Source organism: Hemicordylus capensis, chromosome 6 (genome assembly GCF_027244095.1).
Source record: "Hemicordylus capensis ecotype Gifberg chromosome 6, rHemCap1.1.pri, whole genome shotgun sequence".
Taxonomy (NCBI): Eukaryota; Metazoa; Chordata; class Lepidosauria; order Squamata; family Cordylidae; genus Hemicordylus; species Hemicordylus capensis.
Window position 1 is genome coordinate 53368874 of NC_069662.1, and position 20144 is coordinate 53389017.

Sequence of the window (20144 nt, forward strand, 5' to 3'; positions counted from 1 at the left end):
TTCCGGGCAATCTTTGTTTGAGGTAGCCATAAAGGAAGAAAAAGGCTGAAGTAACACAAGTTAGAACTTCCGGCATAGTAGGCTCTCTTTCTTTCCCTCCCCCAGGGCGGAAGTGAAAACTGCCCATAGAAATCGATAGAGAAGCCCATTGGGCAGCAGTGTGACTCCCACAGACCTTTGCAGACCAAAACCCTACTTCATATTCTTTCTGACTCGGGGTTTTTTGTGTGTGTGTAAAATTTTTTTTTGTAATTTTAAAACATTTTAAAATGCAATGTGGCTTCTGCATGCAAATGAGCGCGGGTTTAAACTGATGGGGAAGCTGAGGGAGCAATTTTAAGTGTTTGACCCTTGCTGCGACTTGAGAGCAGTGTTAGCGGGTTTGGGACTGCAAACCCAAACCAGCCTCAGCCCCACCTCTAACCTGAACTACGTTGCAGGGCTGTAAGCCACCCTCTTCCAGCCCCCTTCCCTATGGGAATAATGGTCTGTACTGGAATTTGGCAGATCAACGTTTAGCCTACTTTTTTAAGAAGGGAAAGCTGTGTGTTTGTGTCCATCAGTACATGGGAGGGAGTTCAAGGGGATCCTGGTGGTATATGGCAGCTTCCTATGTTCCTACCCCAAGTCAGACCTTTGGTGTATCTAGCTCAGTATTGTCAACACAGACTGGCAGCAGCTTCTCCACGGTGGCAGGCAGGAATCTCTCTCAGCCCTATCCCCGCTCAATCTCCTTCAGAGAGTTGAAAGCCAGATCTTCCGTCTAGTAGGGCACACAGCGTCCTTCCCTTTGGCCCGTGCGGTAGCATTTAAGGAGGTTGAGCGGGGAGGTCTAGCCCTACCTGCCCTGCAACCCTATTTTGTAACTGAATTCATGTCCTACAATTTTGGAAACTGGATTTTCGTGAATGTCCATAATATATCCAACCTCCTGCAAAAAACCTGGGTCTCGCTTTTCGCTCTGTGTTGGTGCAAGTCAGCATGGGGCATAGCATGGTGGGGGAAAGGATCTTTCAATGGTAATATCACACAAGTATTAAAAAGACTAACAAGTATTAAAAAGTATTAAAAAGAGAACACCCGGACTACTTAAGAGATTTGTTATTCACACTTAAAAAATGGAAGGTTGAACCGGATCTATTTAAAGGATCCTCCTCAGTTAAGCAGCTAAGGAAAACAATTTATGGAGATATTCTAGAAGTGGGCTTCTTAAAACCTGATTTAGAACGTAAATGCTACAAACACCTCACTTCACAGTACTTGTTGCAACCCGATCACCCTATCACTCTCTTTAAGGAGAAAAAAGTCCCTTTCCATTTATGGGAAACAAGGTGGCGCTTATACCACCAAGTACTACCACTTAATGCAGCTAAGCCATGGCTCCCAGAGGACGAGCAAGAGTGTCCTAAAATCACCTGCAAACAGAAAGCTAGTGAGCTAGGTAAAACATTCAGGGAAACCCACTCACATTTCTTAAAAGGGTATTTGGTAGCCAAAAGAGTGTGGCAGGGAGTAAGCAAGCTGTTAGAGTGGCCTGATTTGGAAAAACAGACTTGGGAAGAACTAACCTCGGGTTTGAGCGATAGAACCTCTTTTCGAGGTCCCGGAAAGAAACCTTCAAGGGAACGGGACGGAACGGGTGCCCTCATACTAGGGAATTGGAACGTTCCCCTTCTCGTAATCAGGTTAGTAAACTTATATGTCATTTATGCAATGCTCCTACATAGGAATAGGGAGGGAAGGTTCACGCAGATGAGACAGTAGGACAGTAGATGAGACAAGAGGTTCACGCAGATGAGACAGTAAATCTCTTCTGGAAAAGTTTGTATGGTTATGTGCAAAAAGACAAGAGTATCTCTTCTAAACAGCAATGGGACAAATTATGGAAATGGACATTGGACGTAACCCCCCCCACCTCCGATTACCTGATGTGCCTTGTAATCCCCCACCCCTGAGTTACAGTACTACCTGCATATACTTCATAACCTTGTGGGTTTCCAAATCCTGGTGTGTAAATCTTTGTAGATATATCATGTACAAACAACCACTTTGTATATAATTGTGCTTTGGCAATGTACTGTATGCTTTGGTAGTTTGTTGGTTCAATAAAAAAATCTTGTCCTGTTAAAAAAAAAAATCTTGTCCTATCTTGGAAATGCTGCCAGGGAGGGAACTTGGAACCTTCTGCTCTTCCCAGAGCGGCTCCATCCCCTGAGGGAATATCTCACAGTACTCACACATCAAGACTCCCATCTGTATGCAACCAGAGCAGACCCTGTTAGGACAAGTCATGCTTGCTACCACAAGACCAGCTCTCCTCTCCTTGGCAGAATTTTACTGTGACCCGTCATTAAGAGGGGAGGAGGGGTTACTTAAATTAGAAGCACCACCACCTTTTGAACTCATCAGTCCAATACAAATCATTTATAGTATGTGTGGGGGGGGGGGTCCTAGGGGATCCTAATGGGGAGTGTTGTCAGATTCACATTATTGGTTGCAAACAGTGAAAAGTAGGCTCTGTTCATTTTATTTAGAGCTTCTTGGTTAATTTTTATTTTTTTTAATTTTCCTGTAAACCACCCAGAGAACTTGCATTTTGGGCAATATATAAATGTATTAAATAATAATAAAATAATAATATAATTTTTAATAGACTCTGGAATGCTCTCCTGGTGGCTATTCGCTCCTCGGTCTCCATCACAGTGTTACAAAAAGAAAGTGTGTTACATCTTGGCTTTTTACCCAGGCTTTTATATTATTGTTTCTACAGCTTCTTATTTGTATTTTGTACAGTTTTTATGCTTGTACTTTAAATCTTTTTAGACAGATTTGTTTTATGTTTTAGCTTAATATTTTAATTGTGTCATTTTTGTAGTCTTGTTTGTAATTTTTGTGTAAACCGCCTTGGGATTATTTTAATGAAAGGCGGTATACAAATTTTACAATTTAAAAAAATCACATGAAACAAAACCTACGTTAGAGCATGAGCTCCTTTCTTTGCTGCTCATTCAGCACTATGCTAAAATCCTGGATTTCTCCATTGATTTATATGGGCAGCTCTCTTTTCTGTATCGGAGGAGGTTAAATATAAATCTAAACTGGTTTCTAATATAAATCTGGAAATTCCTTATCAAAACAATGAAATTAATTACACTGATGTTTTCATGTCTCTGTGGAAATAGTCCCTATAGTGCTGAGTGCAGCCGGTTGACTGTTCCATAGTATAGTCATATGTTCCCTTAACAGTTTTAACAATCAAAACTGTTAACCAGCACTGGGCAGTCAGTGCCCCTCCTCGCTTTCAAGGAAGAAGCCGTGTGTGTGTGTTAGACGGTAGCAAGTTTTTAGCAAGAAATGATGACAGGATTAATAACTTACTTGTTTGCTTGCTTGCTTGCTTGATTCATTGATTCAGAATTCCTACCTCAACATTTTAAGATTGTGGGTCCTTTGGGAGAGGGACCTGTTTCCTCACTCTTTGTAAAGCACCATGTACACTGATGCCTCTGAATAAATAATAAAAATAAATAATAACAAACAAGGCTGGTTAACGCATAATAAAAGACAAATAATGGGCATGATCTAGCCAAAATTAAACAGTGTTCTAATTGAAATAAATTAGAGCTTGATTTGGGATGCATTGTATCCAATAATCTTTTAGGAATGTTGATGTGATTTCAAAATTCTTAATTGCTTGTATGAGTTTAATTAATTGATTGACTAAAGCTGCATACATTTGCACAGAAACAAAATGATTTCTTCAGGGGGAAAATACAGTCTTGTCAATGCAATCTCAGAAGAGATATTCTCTTGTGTGTGAGAGAGAAGAGGGAATGTTCTACCTATGCCAAAAACCCAGGATGAATGTTAGCATTGCAGTAATATTCATTATTATAATTTTAAAAATGCCTCTTCCTCACCCATTTGCTCTGTTTTAAAAGATGTTATAATATTTTACAATAGGGCAAGTGGATAGGGAGGCAGTATTATAAGGATGTGCTTGAAACACAATTTGGCTTCCAAATCACAGCACAATTTCTTTAAAATCTCTTTAAAATCACAGCACAATCTCTTTTAAAAATAGGGCTTTCCCAGCCCCTTTAACACAGAGGAGAGCCGGTCATCCCTGTTCCTCCTCCACTTGCTGCCACTTCTGTAATGGCGGTGCTCCCTGCAGGTTCATTCAGCAGCCTGCAGGTGACGCCTGTATGCACATGGCATCCGCACATGTGTAGCGGCTATTTGTGTGGTCAGCAACTATGCTGGGCTGGGTGAGCCCTCAATTTTAAAGGAATTGGGCTGCGATTCGGAAGCCGAATTGTATTTCAGCACATCCTTACACAATTGCCATTGTCCATGAAGGTATGTTTTGGGATGTGCACTGAACCGACGGGGTCTGGTTCAAAGGCAGGGGGGATAATGTTAAGGGCGGGGAGGGTGCACTCCTCCCCGCTGCATTTGCCCCACCAGCACTCTCTGTAGAACCTGTCCAGCAGGGCGGCAGCATACCTCCCTGCCACCCCGTCCTCTCCTCGGACTGGAAGTGACCAGAAGTAACCCGCACGCATGTGCACGTCAGCGCATATGCACACACGTCACATAGGCACCCAACATGTGTGTGAGTGAGCGCAACGTGCGCGTGAGCGAGCATGAAGTGCATGCACAGGTTACTTCCGGTCACTTCCAGTCCGAGGAGAGGACGGGGCAGCAGGGAGGTATGCTGCCGCCCTGCCGGACCAGTTTTACAGAGAGCGCCAGTGGGGGAAATGCGGTGGGGGTGGATGTAAGTGCACCCTCCCCCGCCCTTAAGCTTATCCCCCCCACCTTTGAACCAGCCAAACCACCAAGGTGTGATTGCTCTTACCAGATATCCTGTCCAGGATATGAACCAACCTATTAGTGGTACTGCTAGTCAAACATTCACCTCTGACACATACTTCCTTGCAGGATAAAAGCCAGAAGGTATGCAGTGGAACAAGCAGGGACTGCAGATGGAGTTGTTTACAACTCATATGTATATGAATGTGTGTTCTTATGTGTGATGTTAATGATCCTCACATTTTTCAAGTGGGAACTGATTGATTAAGTGCCATACATAGCACTTATTGATTGATTAAGTGCCATACATACATAGCACTTAAGTGATCAAGTTGGTGGCGTTCGCAGCACCAGCCAGGAGCAACTCTTCCCTGCCTTTGTTAAGCTCTCGAAGGGGCCATGCGGCCCCCACTCGGGAGCTAAACTCCCGCCCCCGTGTCTGATGTCAGACGTGGGGGGCGTGTCAGGGCCGCTAATGGCGGCTCCTGATTGGTCATGGCTCGGGTTCTTTGAACCCATTCGCCCAATTATAGCTACGCCCCTGCCTTTAAGGTCTCTCAGTGGTGTATTCATTGCTGTTGTAATCAAGTCCATCCACCTTGCTCCTAGTTATCCTCTTCTTCTCTTGCCTTCAACTTTCCCCAGCATTATGGACTTCTCAAGGGATCTGGATCTTCACATAATGTGTCCAAAGTATGATAGTTTGAGCCTGGCCATTTGTGCCTCGAGTGAAAATTCTGGATTGAATGATTTGTTCTATGACCCATTTGTTTGTTTTCCTGGCTGTCCATGGTATCCTCAAGAGTCTTCTCCAGCACTAAAGTTCAAAAGCACCAATACCTTTTCTAACTTGCTTCTTCAAAGTCCAGCTTTTGCATCCATGGTTTTTTGTCACAGGAAAAACCATTGTCCAAACAATTCTAATCTTTGTAGGTGTAGACACGTCACAGCATCTAAAAATCTTTTCCAAGGCCTTCATTGCAGCCCTATCAAGTGCTAGTCTGAGGCAGATCCTTTACTGTTGATGGTGAGGGCTATGGCAAAAAAAAAAAAATTCAGTGTAAAAGTCATTTCCCACTCTACTAACCTCCACACAGTACTGTGCTTTTCTTCGTTCTGGGAGGGCTCTTTAAGAAAGACAGAGCCCTCTCTTTAGAGCTCTAGGAGAAACACAATGGGAAGAGCTAAATTCTGTGGATGCCTTCCAATATAATGCAGAGGCTCAAGGGAACTCCGTTTCTCTTAAAGGAGCTTTGGCCAAAGCTTCGCACGGGCCCAACAAACAATTAGTCAGGGAGCTGCACTTAGTATTGATGGGGGCCGCCACTGGTCCCAGGCCTTATAATGAAGATGGAACCCTGTGTTATGTACTGAAACCCACTGTGGTAGAATAGAAGACCTGCTCTAGAGGCACATTGGCATATTATGCTGCCATCTGGTGATCGTATACAGTAAGTATTTCAAGCACAGTGCATAACATTCCACAGCTGTTCACCAGAAACAAAATTCTGACCCACTTTGGAAAATGTAGCACTTGAGGTACTACCTATTCTTCATAACTACATCACTGTGTGAACTGGAATATTTGGGGCTTACAAAAGGCCCAACCAAATAGTTTCAATGTGTTGACAGCACTTTAATTCTAAAATGAGAAATGCTAGCTTTTTTGACTTGGCTTTGAACAGTGTTTACTTGGTTTTAATGAGTTTTATGTTACAATTTGTAAATTTTAATTGTTTTATTTTTACTGTGAACTGCCCCAAGCCATTTTGGATTTGGCCGTATAAAAATAAAACAAACAAATAATACATACATGCATACAAACGTACATAGCAATGTAAATATACTGGATAATTACAACTGAGAAACTAAGACCAAAAAACAGCTGTTAAAAGCACTGCAACTGGAGCATAATTTTTGCTCCAACAATTAAAGGCTTGTTGGAGCAACACAGGGCTATGCTTCCTTCCTGGAATGTAGAAGGGACTGGAACAAGGATCCTTACCTGGGTTGTGCCAGATATGGGACACCACAATCAAAGAGGCTCTACTCTGCATACAGGGCCAGCCTGCTAATGAGACATGCTGAGACAGTCACCTCAGGCGGTAGATTAGTCACCTGTCTGCCACCTCCAGCTGCCTGCCTCCCACCTCCCCATTAGTAGGAAGGTGACTGTTCCCACCTGCCAGTGGCAGCAGTAGTGCTTCTGCTTCCACTGATGCTGCCGCCACTGCCACCACTCTTCCTCCTCCTCCTCCTCCTCCTCCTCTCATCTGCTCCCTTCAAGGAAGGGGACAAAGAATAGAGCATAAGAAAGTGTGGCTACTCCCACATACTTCTTCCCACTCCATGCCCTGCTCCCTGCCTTTTCAAAAGGTGGGGAGTGCAGGATGAAGCAGGCAGAAGAGGAAGTACAGCAGACTCACCACCACCAAGCCCAGTGAGATGGGCTGGCACGGGAAGGAAGATCAGAAGGGAAAGAAAGATTGGCGGAGGAAGTAGGGGTGCCATAAGAAAGACTGTCCACTCAGAGATGCACCTAGGCAATTTTGGAGCCTGAACCTAAAGGCCTTTGGAGCCCCCACCCCACTGCAAATTAAACACCATCCCCCTACACACACACAAACCATGGCACACACAGTATTTTTAACACATGGGTTCTTGAGGGCACAAACAGCAACTGAACTCACAAGAATGTAAGACTACTGTATAAAACCAGAGGTGTACCTAGGTAATTTTGAATCCTGGACCTAAAGGCCTTTGGAGGCCCCCCTCCCCTGAAAATTAAGCACCATCATGCTCGGCCAAGCAGCCACACCACCCAGGACAGACTAAAGAGGATTTTAGGGGGCCCAGGGGTGATTAGTGTGCCGTCGAGTTGGTGTTGACTCCTGGCAACCACAAAGCCCTGTGGTTGTCTTTGGTAGAATACAGGAGGGGTTTCTCCCGCACAGTATGAGATGATGCCTTTCAGCATCTTCCTATATCGCTGCTGCCTGATATAGGTGTTTCCCATAGTCTGGGACACATCCCAGCAGGGATTCAAACTGGCAACCTCTGTCTTGCTAGTCAGGTCATTTCACTGCGCCATTAGGTAGCTAGCACCAATTATTAAGCTGCCACATATGCAACTCTCCAACAATTTTCATTGGAGGATCCATGCATATATTGCAGTCACCTAGACAAGAGGCTGCCAAGATATGTATGCTAATGTGATGTAGTGGTTAGGTCAGCCTAGGACTTAGGACTGGAGACCCAGGTTCAAATCCCTATTCAGTGATGAAACTCAATGGGTGTCCTTGGCTCAGTCATTCTCTCTCAGCTTATCCTACCTAGTTGTTGTGAGGATAAAATGTAGGGGATCAAATATACCACCTTGAATTCCATGGAAGAAGGATGGGATAACAATTTAATAGATAAATAGATCATAACCAGGATGCCTATTGGGAAGTCCTGGGACATCTGGGCTAGCTGAGGCATGAGTAGGGTTCTCAAAGTGGGGGGAAGCTGGTCTTGTTCCTTGCTCCATATTATGGGCAGCTTCACAACTGCTGACACAGCAGTAAGCCATTAACTTCTCAGTAAAATGTCAGGCTGTGAGAACACGTGTTCCTGGTGGTGGGCATGACATCTGAACCTGCCCAAGTTTGGTTCCAAAGATTCTCTACCCACCATTCTCCTAACTTCCCAAGATCTCCCAAGGCACAGCACATAGATCATTTAGAATCGCTGCCTCTTCCACTCAGTGCTAGTCCCTGTAAGCGGTGGCAAGGACATTTGTGCTTGGTCACTCAGCCGTTTGTTCCCAGTGCTGGTCTCCATTCTGTGATGTATTCAGGCACAGTGAATTAACTGTACACTGATTCCTTCAGTATAACCCAAGCCCTAGCTTTTTTGTCCCTTGGAGAAACCCTAGAGGCCTTGAGCCCTACTGAGTAGAGATGTGCACGAACTAGTTCGGAGGTCCTTTTCTGGACCTCCAGACCGGGCCGGATGGTTTGGAAGCAGGGGGGATTAGAATAGCTGCATCGGGCACTTCAGGTTTGATGCTGACTGGGGCGGCAAGGAAGTATGCTGCCGCCCAGTGCCAGCGATTTTGGAAACAGCGCCGGCAGGGAAAACGCATTGCAGGGAAAGAGCACTCTCCTGGTCCCTTAAAGGTAACCTCCTCCCACCGCCGAACCATTGGTCGGATGGTCCATGCACATCCTTACTACTGAGGAGTTGCATGTTAACCTCTTACTTCGTCAGTACCTCTATGGAGTCTGATTCAGTTCAACAAACAAGCTGCCCATCACACTGTGAAATGGGCATGGCAGAAAACAGAGTAATCTTGGTGGGGAAGAGAAGAAGTCGTGCTCACTTGAGCCCATGGGTTTTGCTGCTGGCAGTAGCAGCTACCTGCAGCAGCAGTGGAAATGACAACCTTGCTCCAGACACCCTAGCAAGTAATTGCAATAGCAGTTGGACTGGCTTAAGGGGCCTTCTGACAACCACTAGAGGGCTGTATTCAACCATCAGGAAAAGCCCAGGCTTCCTGGACCATTCACAAGCCCCGACAGACTAGTGTGCTAAGAACAACATAATTGAATGGATCTTGTTTAATCTGTAGAGGCGAGGCGAGGGAGTCTTTTTAAGGTGCACATCCAGGGTGCTGGTAATGACAGCAGTTCGGGAAACAGGAAAATGAAATGGAAAGTCATCTTGTGAAAGTTCCATTGAAATGAGTTGTGCATGAACACAGGAAATTTCCCAGAGGATAATGCCCATTCTAATTAAAAGGGAATGGGTGAGTCTGTTGGATAGTCTGTTTCAGGAACCACAATATCTTGTATTACAATACAAGTATACAATTACAATTTTTAAAAAACACCAACATATGCACAAAATAAAATGATAAAAGAACAGCAGTAAAAATGTTCTGTCAGAGCTGGCAGGGGATAAAATGACCCAACATATGCTTGTGAGATACAAATATCTTTGAACTTGTTTGATCAAGTTCCCTGGGGCAGAAGTTTCACAACTATGGCACCACCCCAAAGAAGGCTCTGTTTCTCTGGTTCCTGCCAACCAAATATAATTTGAATGGCAGGCAGGTCAGAAAGCAGAGCCTTAGGGACATAGGAAGATGCCATATACTGAGTCACACCATTAGACTATCTAGCTCAGTATTGTCTTCACAGACTGGCAGCAGCTTCTCCAAGGTTACAGGCAGGAATCTCACTCAGCCCTATCTTGCAGATGCTGCCAGGGAGGGAATTTGAAATCTTCTGCTCTTCCCAGAGCAGCTTCATCCCCTGAGGGGAATATCTTACAGTGCTCACACTAGTCTCCCATTCATATGCAACCCGTGAGGACCCTGCTTAGCTAAGGGGACAAGTCATGCTTGCTTCCACAAGACCCTTGGGTCTGGTGCACCATGCACCTAGTTTGCAATTCAACTCAGGAGGTCCAGAAAGTTGGAGACCATAGGGTTAGTAGGGACCTAGTCAACAGAAGTTGAGCTAATGTTACAAAAAGGCCAAATGTTGAATGGATATCCATCCTGTTCAAAGTGTGCCAGACTCACCAAGGTAACCCAGTTTGGTCATGTGAATTGGTACCTGTAGCAAAATGTCTGAGATGACTGGTGATCCATTCTTCCCACCATTCAGACTGATGTAAATCTCTCACAATTGCAGTGTAGCAAGATACCACAAAAGGTCTTCTTCTTTTAGAATGTTTTATTTTACGAATACACAGTAGCATTAAAATGAATGACATTAATGTTGACTCAAAAGACTATCTAGTTTTTAGTTTATACTTGTTGTGCAGTCTCTTGTATGTTGGAATTATGCTTTCTCTTTTGGATTTGAAACTTCACTTCTGCTATGTAGGTTTTTAACAACAACAAAAACTTTTACCATCTAATCCATCTAGAAATAATGGGCAGGAAAGTTCTGTGCCATTTTACAGCTGAACAACAGGCATAATTCAAAATATGTACATGGAGTGATGGGGAAAACTTCACCTGTTGATTTCTGCTTGTTGTGCAGCTGTTAATTCTATAGAAGCAAGCTGCTATTTGTTGAAAAAAGTGGCAACTCTAAGCTCCCTGTCCTAAGCGAGAATATCTTATCCTAAAACATCTCTGAAAGAGAACCATTCAGGGATCCCATAAATCAACATGTTGACGTGAAACAGGATTTCCCCCCACTCATCATCTTAGCACAATAATAGTGGAGTTATTACTCAGTCATTGTGGTGGGTACAGATGTCTTCTGTCTTCACAGCATTTCTGTTTCATACTGCCGGGAAGTTGTGATTCTTTCCCCAGCTGGTGCTGTCATTGCTAATGAAAGTATCATGTGAAAGATCGCTACATGGGGTGGAGAGGTCCATAGGTACCTGCTGGATGGTGCTTATATCAGAACTCTTCTACTCACAACATTCTGTGTATTTAAAAACATATCTATAAAGAAGAAGGATCCAAACTCTATCAAGCAGCCTTCCCTTCAGTTTCCAGCAGCAGTTGTGCACTCTCCTCTCCTACATTGGAGCACAGAAGTGTGTGTCCTATTTTAACTACTGCTGCTGCTGCTGCTACTACTACTACCTCTCTCTCTCTCTCTCTCACAGACACACACACACACAGACACACACACACAAAACCTGTGCACTCTCCTCTCCTGCATTGGAGCATAGTGGTTCATGGGATCACTGACTGGGAGCTAGTTTACCATCCTTCTTGAGGAGGCAGGGAAAGAAGCTCCCAGTCAGCAATTCCACAAACCGCTGACTGGGGAAGGGAAGCTCTGACAGGGCTGATGGGCCCCGTCCTTGGCATTGGCCCCGCCTCCGTACGTCTGACATCAGATGCAGGGGGCAGGGCCAATGCCCAGAAGAGGGTCCGTTTGGATCCTCTCCCATTCCTCCCCAGTCACCATTTGAGTGAAACACTGGCTAGGGAGGAGAGGGGCGTGCCTCGCACTTCCAACCAGTGAGCACTTTGTCCACCGGCTGGGTGCAGGAGGGGGCAAAGGGGCACCTTGGAGGCCCCTCCCCCAGACCCTGGTGGCTAGGGGACAAACATCTACCCTTGCTCTACGGTCCCTAGGCCTCTGCTGGAGTAGCATGGTAGCTTAAAGGTTCTGCTACAAATCAGAAAGTCCTAACATATATCTTGACTGCTATAAACTCACTAAGCAGCTTCAGGCAAGCCTCACTCTTCAGGGTTGGCTCCAGATTTGGTGGGAAACACTCAGTCACAGGGAGAGCCAGTGAGTGGAGTGGAGTAGTTAGAGAAACTGAGCATCGTTGAGCCTCAGTGCCATCTTGGCAGACACACACAGAATGCTGGGATTCATGGCCTGTCCTAGTGCTTTAAATCTCGACGGGGAAACCCCCGTGCTCCATATGGTGCACTGGGGCTTCCCAAGATGGTGCTAGGGCCTGACAGGGCTTCATTTCCCTTCCAGCCTCCCAACCATGCACTGAGCAAAGGCAGCACTGCATGATGGGAATGGTGGTCTCTAGCTCTGCACAGCCCCCGGGGAGCTCTGCGGAGTATTTGGCTTCAGCTAAAGTTAATAAACAATTCATCAGGGAGCCACACTTGGGGTCTGTGGCAGCTACCATAGCTCCTAGTGCCGCAATGAAGAACATGGGATTATTTATTTATTTATTTATTTGATTTGATTTGATTTCTATACCACCCTTCCAAAAATGGCTCAGGGCAGTTTCCACAGAGAAATAATAAATAAATATAAGAAGATGGAACCCTGTCCCCAAAGGGCTCACAATCTAAAAAGAAACATAAGATAGACACCAGCAACAACCACTGGAGGGATGCTGTGCTGGGGGTGGATAGGGCCAGTCGCTCTCCCCCTGCTAAATAAAGAGAATCACCACATTAAAAGGTGCCTCTTTGCAAAGTTAGCAGGTGTTAGAGCGCCAGACTAGGAGCTGGAAGACCAGGATTCAAATCCCCACCCAGCCATTAAACTCACTGGCTGATCGTGTGTCAGTCACTCACAGGTAGGTTGTTGCGAGGACAAACAGGGGGGTCCTATGCATGCTCCTTAAGAAAAGGGCAAGAAGTAAATGTGGATAATGATTAAAAAACAACAACATGCTATCCAGTGGGGCCCATTCCTCCACATGGCATGCCACCACAGCCAGCAACTCCTTCCGCTGTCTTCCCTCTAGAGCTGCAGTGAGCTCAAGTTCAAATCTCCATCCAGCCATGAAACGCATTGGGTGCCTAAGGGTTGTTAAGAGTGGTTGTGTACACCACTCTGGGTTCCTTGAAGGAAGGGTGGGATATAAATGTCAAATAAATAAATAAATAAATAAATAAATAAATAAATAAGTAAGTAAGTAAGTAAGTAAGTAAGTAAGGTGTTTGGGGTGGTATGGAAATGTAATAAATACATCAATATATTTTGCAAGATGGTGTCCCCTTTTTTGATATTAAAATCACACACCCCATTTCCTTCTTCCCAATCTCTTCTCATTCCTTCCTTTTCTATTCGGAAGGGAAGAAGGAAAGCACCCTGGTGCCATTTTGCCTCCCTCCCTCTGCAGGCCATCCACGGGGACGGGGTGCTGCTACTCTGCTCCTGAGCACTGGCCCACCATTTGCCATCTGAAGTGGCCTGCTTCATGCGAGGGCTGGCCAGAGCCTCAGCAGTTGCACAGCAATGCTGGGCCCTGATTCTCTCTCAGAGCCAAAGCAGTAGAGACAGCAGGGGTTCTGGGGCCGATTCTCCTGGCACTTCCATTTGGAGCCCCCTGTGGCTTCTTGTATTGCAGCAGCAGTGGGAGAAAGGAAAATTTAGTTCTTTCCAACCTATGGTGGAAATCCTCTAGGCTGGATTACTGCAATGCACTCTATGTGGGGCTGCCTTTGTACATAGTCCGGAAACTGCATAGTCCGGTTCAGAACGCAGCAGCCAGGTTGGTCTCTGGGTCATCTAGGAGAGACCATATTGCTCCTGTCCTGTCTTGAAGGAATTGCACTGGCTACCGATACATTTCGGGGCAAAATACAAGGTGCTAGTTATTACCTATAAAGCCCTAAACAGCTGAGGCCCTGGGTATTTAAGAATGTCTTCTTCACCATGAGCACCACTGCCTGCTAAGATCATCTGGAGAGGTTCGCCTGCGGCTGCTGCCAACTCATTTGGCAGCTACTCAGGGATGGGCCTTCTCCGATGCTGCCCCTGGACTTTGGAATGTGCTCCCTGTTGAGATAAGAGCCTCTCCATCTCTGGCGACTTTTAAAAAGGCACTGAAGACACATTTATTCACCCAGGCTTTCAATGAGATTTATCGTTTTAAATAATTTTAATACTGAGTTTTAAATGTTTTAAATCTTTTAAATGATTTTAATTAATTGATTTAAAGTTTTAAATGATTTTAATTGTAAACTGCCCAGAGACGCAAGTTTTGGGCGGTATAGCAATATTTTAAATAAAAATAAATAAAATGTTGTTTTCGCACTCTAAATTGCCCTCCAAAGCTGCTATTTGCCTCAGGACAGGGCAATTTAGACTGGGGGGATGCTGCACAGGGATGGAAGGATTAAACTTCCCCCGCTTGTCCAGTGGTGCTCTGATCAAATCCAGAGCACCCCTCCCCTATGAAGGCTTTTAGATAAGCATTAAACAGGGAGTCCAATCCCAGGTGTCCCACATCTCTTTTTTTAACATGCAATATGGGGATAATATTGGTCTTCCTTACAGGTCAGCAAGGTGTCATAATCCTAACGACCATCCTTGTCAAAAGGATTACAAGGTAAGTGAATACTCTGAAGTGCAATATAAATTATTAACAATATTTTACTAATACAATTACTATCTCTCTGGAATTGGGTGATTCCAGAATCTAGCATTATGAGAGAGATGTTATCTGCATGCAGTTCTATATAGGCACTATATTATATAATAAACATACACACACGGCTGCAAGGCACACTTTATTTCACAGGCTTTTGATCTGGTAGGCTTGGTGCCTTTAATGCTGTTGGATACATTATCTGGATGCTGCCATTGTTTTGTTTGAGGATATATCTGCTTTTAATGGTTGTTTAGTTTTGTACGCCACCTCAGGCTTTGCAACAGCAACATAAATGTGTTTTTAAAACAACTAAATGTATTTTCCAAGTGGGAAAGGAATGCACCATCTGCAATTTAGAGGATCACAAGTATTTTTCAATAGGGAGGGCAGCACCAACCACCCCAGTCAAAGCAACTTGCTCACACCTCCACCACCAGCTGCCTCAGTCTCCTGGTTTTTCATCTGAACAGACAATAGGGCAGAGATATATGTCAGGGGTGTGCATTGAGCAATTTTTGCAGTTTGGTCAGAATTTTGACCAAATTTAGACCGATCCACGAGTCCATGGATGGGTCCAGTCAAATCAATTGGCTGAGTCAGTTAGTCGAACTAGCTCAAACCAGTTTGGCAGTTTGAAGCCTGGTGAGGGCAGTGAGAGGAGCACCTTTAATAATAAATTCAGGGGTGTCGCTATAATTGAGCGCAGGGTTCAAAGAACCTGGGCCCCCACCTTGAAGTTTTACAAGAAGCACCTCTCCTTACACTTCTTGCAAACCTTGCAAGAAGCACGTGGAGACAGGGGCATAACTATAATAGGGCAAGGGGAGACAGTTGTCTGGGGGCCCACTGCCTTGCCCCCCCCAAGGCAAGACACATGACTGACTTCCCCAGCCGTGCACCCGCCCAGGCTTCCTTCAGTTGTATTCATCCTCCGAAATTGATGTGAGTATTCAGACCTGGAGCTACCAGAACAACATGTCTTTCTCTAGGACCATTAAATGACTTGCATTGTCTGCAATTTACAAAACCTTTAAAAAAATAATTTAGGAATATGTTCTATTGTGGCACATAGGTATATATGTGTGTGTGTGTGTATATATATAAATTTAAATTTATAATAAGTGTGTGTGTATGTATATGTGTGTGTATATATGTGTATATCTGTGTATATATATATATGTATATGTATATGTGTATATATATATATATATATATATATATATATATATATATATATGTATATGTATATATATATATATATTACTATGCTTTTTGTTACCACTATTCGGCCTCATATAAGATTTCTTTCCTTCATGAGCTGAGCTTCAGTGGGGTGGGGGGAGCCCATTTTAAAATCTTGTCTCTGGGCCCACTGCAACCTTGCTACGCCCCTGCCTCGAGGGGGTGCCAGCAGCCTCCTCCTCCGCCGCTAATGTGGTGTACTGCAGAGCCGGAAAGGCATCCAGAGAACTGGCCGGGGGACGGGAGGGCTCTCCCTGTGTTCCTCGGCGTCCGCAGCCTGGTGGCGATCCAGGTTTCCCTTCGGATGTCTCCTCTTCCTCACTCTGCTGCTGTAGCCGCTTCCAAAGAACGCGCCGGGGCTGGGCGGCAGACGGGGCGGTCGGGGGCTCTAAGCAGGCCGCCCGCCGCCTCTTCTCTGCAGCGCAAGAGCCGGGAAGTGGCAGCCGCCGCCGCTTGCTGCTGTTGCTCATGCCTCCCTCCCTCCCTCCCTGCTTGGCGGCGGGACTCTTTCCTCCCTCGGCCCTTTCCCCGAAGGCCCCTCCTAATCCCTCGCTCGTCGCAGCGGGAGGGCCTAAGCTGCCTTTTCAGGCCCTTTCCTCGGCGCGCTCTGGCTCTCGGCGCTTTCAATGCCTCTCCCTGGCAGGAGACGTGTTGGACAAGTGGAGGGATCCGTCCCCCGCCAGCAAGGTCAAGGTACGCTTAAAGGCAGCTTCTTCCCTCGACGGTACGGCGGGCGCCGATGTGCCAGGCTGCGGGGACAACAGGGAACAAGGGCGCGCACTGTTTCCCATATTCCCAGCGACCATATTCTCCACTACTCCCGGGAAAGATCCAAGCCTCCAGGCACCCGGATGGGCCGTCAAAGGGGCTCCCCATGGGATGCCGCGGACCCTTTGGGAAACACTTCTGCGCCCCACACGGCCTTTCAAGGGCTGGGGCAGCGATCGGGTTGCCACATTTCTTCCTGGAGGAAGGGCTTGTGCCTTCAACAGTTGCTGGCAGCATTTCTTGGCACAGAGATAAGGCAATGGAGAAAGCTTCCCATATCTGATATCACAACTGCCTGTCATGCATGTTGAAAGGCACAGGAGCCCTACCAGGAAGAAAGGTGACAACCCTAGCCAATAAGGCAAAGATAAGCTGTGGTGGTGTTGCCTTTCGTGGCAAAAAGACATGTCTTTATCATAAAGGCATGTCCTTTACTTTATGCCCATCTGCCAAATTGGCATAGATTGGGCTTGCTAGCCAAAACATCTGCATAGTAGCTTTGTAAGCCCTGCAGAAAATGACTGCTTATAAAAGGAATACGTGTTAATTCTGTGAAGCCAATATGCAGCACAATGCACACTGACATTTTTTGAGATGCACTACTACGACAGCGAAGGATATTTCTATACCATTTTTCAACAGTTCTCAAAGCAGTTCACATAGATAAATAATAAATAAAATGAATAATAAAATTGCACTCACTCACTGGTCTCAGACCCTCTTCTGAGCCCTGCTAACTTGGCAAAGAGGCACCTTTTAACGTGATTCTCTTTATTTAGCAGGTGGAGAGTAACTGGCCCTATCCACCCCCAGCACAATACCTCCAGTGACGGTTGCTGGTGTATATCATGTTTCTTGTAGACTGTGAGCTCTTTGGGGACAGGGATCCATCTTATTTATTTATTATTTCTCTGTGTAAACCGCCCTGAGCCATATTTTGGAAGGGCGGTATAGAAATTGAAATCGAATAAATGATAATAATCTGGAAGTCAACCAAGACAAAAGCGTGCTGTGAATTGGCCACTGAACCAGATACACATTATAAGGATTTCCCACACTACCAAGGGGTGGGGGCAGGGGGACAAGAACCAAGGATACCACAGGGGGGAAAGCCCCTCAAAGCTGCAGGTGCTCTCAGTGATTTTGTAGGAAATTAAGTACCTTACACATTTGGAGCAGGACGCATATCAAGATCAAAATATATAGTAATCCCAAGGGCACAACGAGGCAGCCACCTAATGGCGCAGTGGGAAAATGACTAGCAAGCCAGAAGTTGACGGTTCAAATCCCCGCTGATATGTTTCCCAGAACACCTATATCAGATTTGAATTGTTTTTATATTGTTAAGAGCCTTTGGATGGGGCGTTCTATAAATGTCATAAATAAACAAACAAACAAATAAATAATCTGTCTCTTGAGCTGATCTCTGTTTTAATGTATCTTTTTCAATGTACACCCAAACATTCAATTTCAACTTCTATTTCCAAGTGCTCACAATTATAGTCTTAACTTGATAGATTCACAGTCTGAAAGGTGACTGGTCCTGGAAGCTCAAAGGGCTGTTTTAAGATGATTTCAGCCTACTTTCCTTAAGGAAAGTAAGCTTATGAGATCGTGCAGCTCTCTCTGTGTATGTGTCTCTATCAACTTCCCAATGCCTGGACTGATTTGAACCAAATTTGGTACAGTTGCAGGGACACATAAGGACCCCTCAATGCCATATTTTGTGATGATGTCATCCACCCCATTCAAGACAGTGAATGCATGAACATTTGAGGTGCAAGTGGGCTAACTTGTGAACTGCCTAACCGATTTTAACCAAACTAGGTACAGTTGTAGGGACACATAGAGACATGTCAACGGCATAGTTTGTGATGATGCCATCCATTCCAATTCAGGAAGGAGGATGCATGAACATTTGAGGTGAAAGTGGGCTAACTTGTGGAGTTGGTAATTGTCAATTAAGTTTATAGTGAAATGAAAGTTGGCAGAGTAATACTTTCTAGAACATTTTTTTTCTTGCAGTTTGCATCTACTGTGTACCTAGGAAGTCCCTCGGGTATGTAGAAACCACTATTGTTTTTGGGTGGTTCTGTTTTGCTTCCAATCCAATGGGCATTTAATCACTTGAGTTCTTTATTAGTAGATATAATACGTAGTGGCTTGTATATAACACATTTCAAGTATTCAAAGCACGTCCCACTCAAGCTATGTTCATGCATTATCAAACGATAGACACTACCCAGCTACAGTGCCAACAGGAGCATGCCAGCAAGCCCTGATCTGATGTGCTATGTAGCCCTGCCTCCCTCACTCTACATGTATGGGAATCCACAGGACTTTTTCCAGGAGGATGGGCAAAAACTATAATCCTATACCCAATTACCTGGGAGTAAACCCCATTGAATTCAATGGGAGTGAATCTGGATGGGGGGCAGCTTTGGTTGCCCTCCAGACACCCAAGTCTCTACAGATAGTGTCTGTCTGCAGAAACAAACACTGTACTTGGAGAGAGATCCTCGCTATGATTGACAGTGGTGGACACCCTGCAGTCTCAATGACAGAAGCATCCCTCCCTGGGTACAGCATTTCTCTCTGCAGTCAAATGCTGTATCCATGGAGAGCAGAGGAGGCAGAGCTACAGAGGGCATCGGATTTGCCAGCATGTGCCTATTGCCACTGTGCTTGAGTACAGCATCCACAGTTTGATGATGCACATACAGAGCATCATTCTCTGTGATCCTTACAACAGCTTGTACCATAAACCACTAATTATTCCCATATATTCCTAATGTGGTATGGATGGAATGAAGCTGAACACATGATCGTTTGTCTAAGGCTACGTAGCAAGCACATGTCCGAGCTCACTTGCATGGACTTCACAGCTCTCACTCTTAAACACTATGGTTAGCCAGCCATTTTCTGCAAGTGTGATTATTAAAAATGATTTCATATTGACACTCCTCTTCGGCAGGTACATTGGTCACATGGAGTAGGTTTCCCCTTTTGGATATGACACCAAAGTCCTTCGCTACATGACTTTCAGAATTGTCATTAATGCATGCATAAACATGGACACTGAACAATCACAAGGTGATCTCACACAAGCAGGGATGTTGATGCTTACGATGTTGGCAAACGACTAGTGGTGATGGCACTGACAAATTCCTTTCGCCACATCCAGCACTTTGCTTCCCCATGTGGAGAGAGCTCCTTGTCAAACACTTCTATAGAGATTCTCATGTCCAGTTTCACCAGCTGTTCCACCACCTACTAATTTTGGTTGGATGATTAATTCTGTATGCTTGATGCTTGTGAAAGGGAATCTGAAGGATGACAAAGAAGATGAAGGATTCTCTGAAGACACTTTTAGCACAGGTGGCTCCACAATAGTCATGTGACACAGAGACAGCGAGAGATGTATGTAATGTAAGTAATGAGATGGATGTAATGAGATGCTTGAGATGGATGTAAGATGAAATGTGGAGATGCATTTC